This window comes from Bos taurus, chromosome 12 (genome assembly GCF_002263795.3).
Source record: "Bos taurus isolate L1 Dominette 01449 registration number 42190680 breed Hereford chromosome 12, ARS-UCD2.0, whole genome shotgun sequence".
Classification (NCBI taxonomy): domain Eukaryota; kingdom Metazoa; phylum Chordata; class Mammalia; order Artiodactyla; family Bovidae; genus Bos; species Bos taurus.
The window spans coordinates 28,264,499-28,270,076 of NC_037339.1; the positions used below are offsets into that span (position 1 = coordinate 28,264,499).

Below are 5,578 nucleotides of genomic sequence, written 5' to 3' on the forward strand. Positions count from 1 at the left end.
ACCCATGACGTGGTCTATCCTGGAAAATACTCCATGTGCACTTGAGAAGACGGTGTATTCTTCTGAATTTGGATGGAATGTTGTGAAGATATCAATGAGATCCATCTCATCTAATGTATCGTTTAAGACTTGTGTTTCCTTATTAATTTTCTGTTTTGATGATCTGTGCATTGGTGTGAGTGGGGTGTTAAAATCTCCTACTATTATTGCGTTACTGTCAATTTCTCCTTTTATGTGTTAGTGTTTGTCTTATGTATTGAGGTGCTCCTATGTTGGATGCATAGATATTTACAATTGTTATGTCTTCCTCTTGGATTGATCCCTTGATCATCATGTAGTGTCCTTCTTCATCTCCAGTAATATTCTTTATTTTAAGGTCTATTTTTTCTGATATGAGGATTTCTACTCCAGCTTTCTTTTGCTTCCCATTTGCCTGGAATATATTTTTCCACCCTCTCACTTTCAGTTTATATGTGTCTTGAGGTCTAAAGTGGGTTTCTTGTAGACGGCATATATATGGGTCTTGTTTTTATATACATTCAGCCAGTCTATGTCTTTTGGTTGGAGCATTTAATCCATTTACATTTAAAGTAATTATTGATTTATATGATCCTATTGCCATTTTCTTAATTGTTTGGGGTTGGTTTTGAAGATCTTTTTTCTTCTCTTGTATTTCTTGACTATATAAGTCTGTTTAACATTTGTTGTAAAGCTGGTTTGGTGGTACTGAACTCTCTAACTTTTGCTTGATTTCTCCATCAATTTTGAATGAGCTCCTTGCTGGGTACAGAAATCTTGGTTGTAGATTTTTCCCTTTCAGTGCTTTAAATATATCCTGCCATTCCCTTCTGGCCTGCAGAGTTTCTGCTGAAAGATCAACTGTTAAGCATATGAGGTCTCCAGTGTGTTACTTGTTGCTTCTCCCTTGCTGCTTTTAATATTCTTTCTTTGTGTTTAGTCTTTCTTAGTTTGATTAGTATGTGTCTTGGTGTGTTTCTCCTTGGGTTTATCCTGTATGGGACTCTTTGCGTCCCTTGGACTTGATAGACTATTTCCTTTTCCATATTGGGGAAATTTTCAACTATAATCTCTTCAAAAATTTTCTCATACCCTTTCTTTTTCTCTTTTTCTGGGACCCCTATTATTCCAATGTTGGTGCATTTGATATTGTCCCAGAGGTCTCTGGGACTATCTTTAGCTCTTTTCATTCTTTTTACCTTATTCTGCTCTTCAGAAGTTATTTCCACCATTTTATCTTCCAGCTCACTGATTTGTTCTTCTGCTTCAGATATTCTGCTACTGATTCCTTCTAGAGTATTTTAAATTTCAGTAATTGTGTTGTTTGTTGTTTGTCTCTGCAGGTTTATTCTTTAATTCTTCTGAGTGAGTGAGTGAGTGAGTGAGTGAAGCCGCTCAGTCGTGTCTGACTCTTTGCAACCCTGTGGACTGTAGCCCACCAGGCTCCTCCATCCATGGGATTCTCCAGGTAAGAATACTGGAGTGGGTTGCCATTTCCTTCTCCAAGGGATCTTCCCAACCTAGGGATCGAACCCAGGTCTCCTGCATTGCAGGCAGACGCTTTAACCTCTGAGCCACCAGGGAAGCTTTGTTAATTGATTCTTGCATTTTCTCCATTTTGCTTTCAAGGTTTTTGGTCATCTTTGCTATCATTATTCTGAATTCTTTTTCAGGTAGTTTGCCTATTTCCTCTTCATTTATCTGGACTTCTCTGTTTCTAGTTTGTTCCTTCATTTGTGTAGTATTTCTCTGCCTTTTCATTATTATTTTTTTTTAACTTATTGTGTTTGAGGTCTCCTTTTCCCAGGCTTCAAGGTTGAATTCTTTCTTCCTTATGGTTTCTGCCCTCTAAGGTTGGTCCAGTGGTTTGTGTAAGCTTTTTATAGGGTGAGATTTGTGCTGAGTTTTTGTTTGTTTTTCCTCTGATGGGCAAGGCTGAGTGAGGTGGTAATCCTGTCTGCTGGTGATTGGGTTTGTATTTTTGTTTGTTGTTTAGATGAGGCATCCTGTACAGAGATGCTATTGGTGGTTGGGTGATGCTGGGTCTTGTATTACAATGGTTTCCTTTGTGTGAGTTCTCACTATTTGATAGCCTCATCTGACTTAATCTTTTTCCCTGGAGCTTATGTTATAAGGTGATCAAATGAAGGAAAAACTTGAGTTTATCTGATTGGTGATAAGGGGATCCAGTCCCCCAGGTGATGTTGGAATTAAGCACAAGGTAATGGAGGAGCCTGGTGGGCTGCAGTCCATGGGGTCGCTCAGAGTCGGACACGACTGAGTGACTTCACTTTCACTTTTCACTTTCATGCATTGGAGAAGGAAATGGCAACCCACTCCAGTGTTCTTGCCTGGAGAATCCCAGGGACGGGGGAGCCTGGTGGGCCTCTGTCTATGGGGTCGCACAGTCGGACACAACTAAAGCGACTTAGCAGCAGTAGCAGTAGCAGCATGGTTAGTCCTCTGGTATTCTAGGGTCTTGGAATCAGTGCTCCCAGTCCAAAGGCTCAGGGCTTGATCTCTGGTCAGGAACAAAGATTCCACAAGTGGTTTGTTATGGCATTAAGTAAGATTAAAACAAATATCCAAAAATGAGAAACCAAAGATGAACCCCAGACTAAATGGCAGTTACAAAATCATGCAAATAATACTTAACATAATGGAATATACATATATACATATACACCCATAAGCAAAGTCAAAACAGTCCAACAAAAATAAAGTACAACAGATTGACCTGGAGAATAAAGGAAATCAAAAATTATATTTACCAGTTAAGAACAAAACTAACTAAAGCACAAACTGGAAAACAAAACTAAAGCAAGGTGCCAAGTCGGGAATAAAGCAATGAAAACAAAACTAACAAATATATTGAAAGAAAAGAAAGAAAGAATAGCTATGCAAAGTTAGAGGTAGATGAAAATTTATATACATTAAAGATTAACTGCAAGGGGAAAAGAACAGTAGGAAAGGCAAACAAAGGAATAACTGTAGAAAAAATATAATAGGTTTAAAAAAATTAAAAGTTAAAATTATAAAAAAGAGAAAAGATTTTTTTTAAATGAAAGAAGAAGAAAAGGAAAACTCCACAGAACTGCAAAAGCCCAATGTAGATGCAGAGGTTTATAACAACAATAAAAACTGTGACTGAATATACACATATTTATATATACCCATCAGTTCAGTTCAGTCGCTCAGTCGTGTCCGATTCTTTGCGACCCCATGAATCGCAGCACGCCAGGCCTCCCTGTCCATCACCAACTCCTGGAGCTCAAAACAGTTCAACAAAAATAAAGTACAATAGCTCGACCCGGCGAACAAAGGAAACCTAAAATTATACCTACCAGAACAAAACTAACTAAAGCACAAACTGGAAAACAAAACTAAAGCAAGGTGCCAATTGGGGAATGCTGCTGCTGCTAAGTCGCTTCAGTCATGTCCGACTCTGTGTGACCCCATATACAGCAGCCCAGCAGACTCCTGCATCCCTGGGATTCTCCAGGCAAGAACACTGGAGTGGGTTGCCATTTCCTTCTCCAATACACAAAAGTGAAAAGTAAAAGTGAAGGCACTCAGTCGTGTCTGACCCTTCAAGAGCCCATGGACTGTAGCCTACCAGGCTCCTCTGTCCATGGGATTTTCCAGGCAAGAGTACTGGAGTGGGTTGCCATTGGGGAATAAAGCAATGAAAATAAAACTAACAAACATGTTGAAAGGAAAGGAAAGAAAGAAAAGAAAGAAAGAATAGCTATGCAAAGTTAAACAGAGGTAGATGAAGAAGATTCATATACATTGAAGATTAACTGCAAGGGGAAAAGAACAATAGGAAAGGCAAACAAAGGAATAAATGTAGAAAATATAATAGGTTTAAGAAAATTAAAATTATAAAATAGAGAAAAGAAAAAAAAATGGAAGAAGAAAGAGAAAAGGAAAAAAAGGAAAACTCCACAGAACTGCAAAGGCCCAAAGTAGAGGCAGGGGTTCATAACAAGAATAAAAACTGTGACTGAGTATACACATATACATATACATATACACCCATAAGCAAACTGACCTGGCAAACAAAGGGAACCAAAAATTATGTCTACCAGAATGAAACTAACTAAAGCACAAACTGGAAAACAAAACTAAAGCAAGGTGCCAATTGGGGGTATAAAGCAATTCAAATAAAACTAACAAATATGTTGAGACTAAAGGAAGAAAAGAATAGATATGCAAAGTTAAACAGAAATAGATAAAGAAGATTTATATATATTAAAGATTAACTGCAAGGGAAAAAGAACAGTAGGAAAAGCAAACAAAGGAATAAATGTAGAAAAAATAATAATAGGTTTAAAATTTTAAATTAAAAAAAAAAGAGGGAAAAAAAATCTCCCCAGAACAGCAAAAGCCCGGTATAGAGGCAGAAGTTTATAACAACAATAAAAAATGTGACTGAGAAAAAAAGAAAAAAAAAATCCAAAAGAATCCATAGAACACATCAAAACATAAGAACAATAAATGTTTTTCTTGAGTCACTGCAGTCCACTTCACCTCCCTAGGATGCCCTCTAACAAACACTGTGCTCATCTCTGGACCTGCTGTGAGGGTAGCTCAGATTCTAATCTGCTCCTACTCCTCTGTGTTCTTGCCTCTAATGTCCACAGCTATCAGAGCTAGTGTGTTTTCTTTTGTGGGAGCTCTCAATGACCTTTTATATATTCCACAGAGAGTCTGCCTAGTTGATCTGCAGCTGTACAGCTGGTGGGAGGGTTTGGGGGTCTTCTTCCTTAGTCACACTGCCCCTGGGTTTCAACTGTGGTTTTATTTCCACCTCTGGATATGGGTTGTCCACTGGGGTTTACTCCTGAGGCTGCCCTGGAGGCCTTGGGTTTGCCCCTGTGAGGGCCAGGTGTGGAGGTGGTGCAACTGCCTGAGGCACAGGGGTTCTGGCAGCACCAGGGACTCAAGGGGGTTGGCGGCCAGGGCAGCAGGAAACACAGTGCTCTAGAAGGGTATGGCAACCCGCACTGGCCAATACGCTCCAGCATTCTTGCCTGGAGAACTCCCCTCCCTGACAGAGAAGCCTGGCAGGCCACAGTCCACAGGGTCGCAATGAGCCGGACACTACAAAGCGACCCTGTGTGCATAGGTGCAAGACTTTTGTTGCCTGTGGCAGCTCTGCCCCAGTGACAGTTGAGTGTGAAGGTAGTGCAGATGCTTGGCTTGCGGGGGCCCTGGCGGCGCCAAGTGTGCAGGGACACGGATTGGCTCCAACTCAGGAGTTAGGGCCCTATCAGAGTCTTTTTTTGAGCCTCTTGTAGCTGGTGATCAGAGGGGCTCTTTGCCCAGTCTTTCTCTGTAGCTCTGCCCATTCAGGCACTTAGAGGGCTTCCTTGCCTGGGGTCCTTCTCTGTTGTTGGGCACATCAGGCACATAGAGGGGCCACCCCTCCCCTCTGGGGTCCTACTCTGTGGATCAGGGCATCAGGCTTTGATGGGCCAGTCTCTCTATTGTTCAGCTGCCAATGTGGGCGCGTGGCGGGATAGAGGCTATGGTTATGGCTCCACCCCCTATGCAG

At 40.9% G+C, this 5,578-nt stretch overlaps 1 non-coding gene across 1 annotated transcript; it reads right to left on the reverse strand.

Annotated features, from left to right (window-relative positions):
- Positions 1–1,530: 1,530 nt before the first annotated feature.
- TRNAC-GCA (transfer RNA cysteine (anticodon GCA)) lies at positions 1,531–1,602 on the reverse strand. The gene has a single exon. It is a non-coding gene; the product is annotated as a tRNA-Cys (tRNA).
- Positions 1,603–5,578: the final 3,976 nt, after the last annotated feature.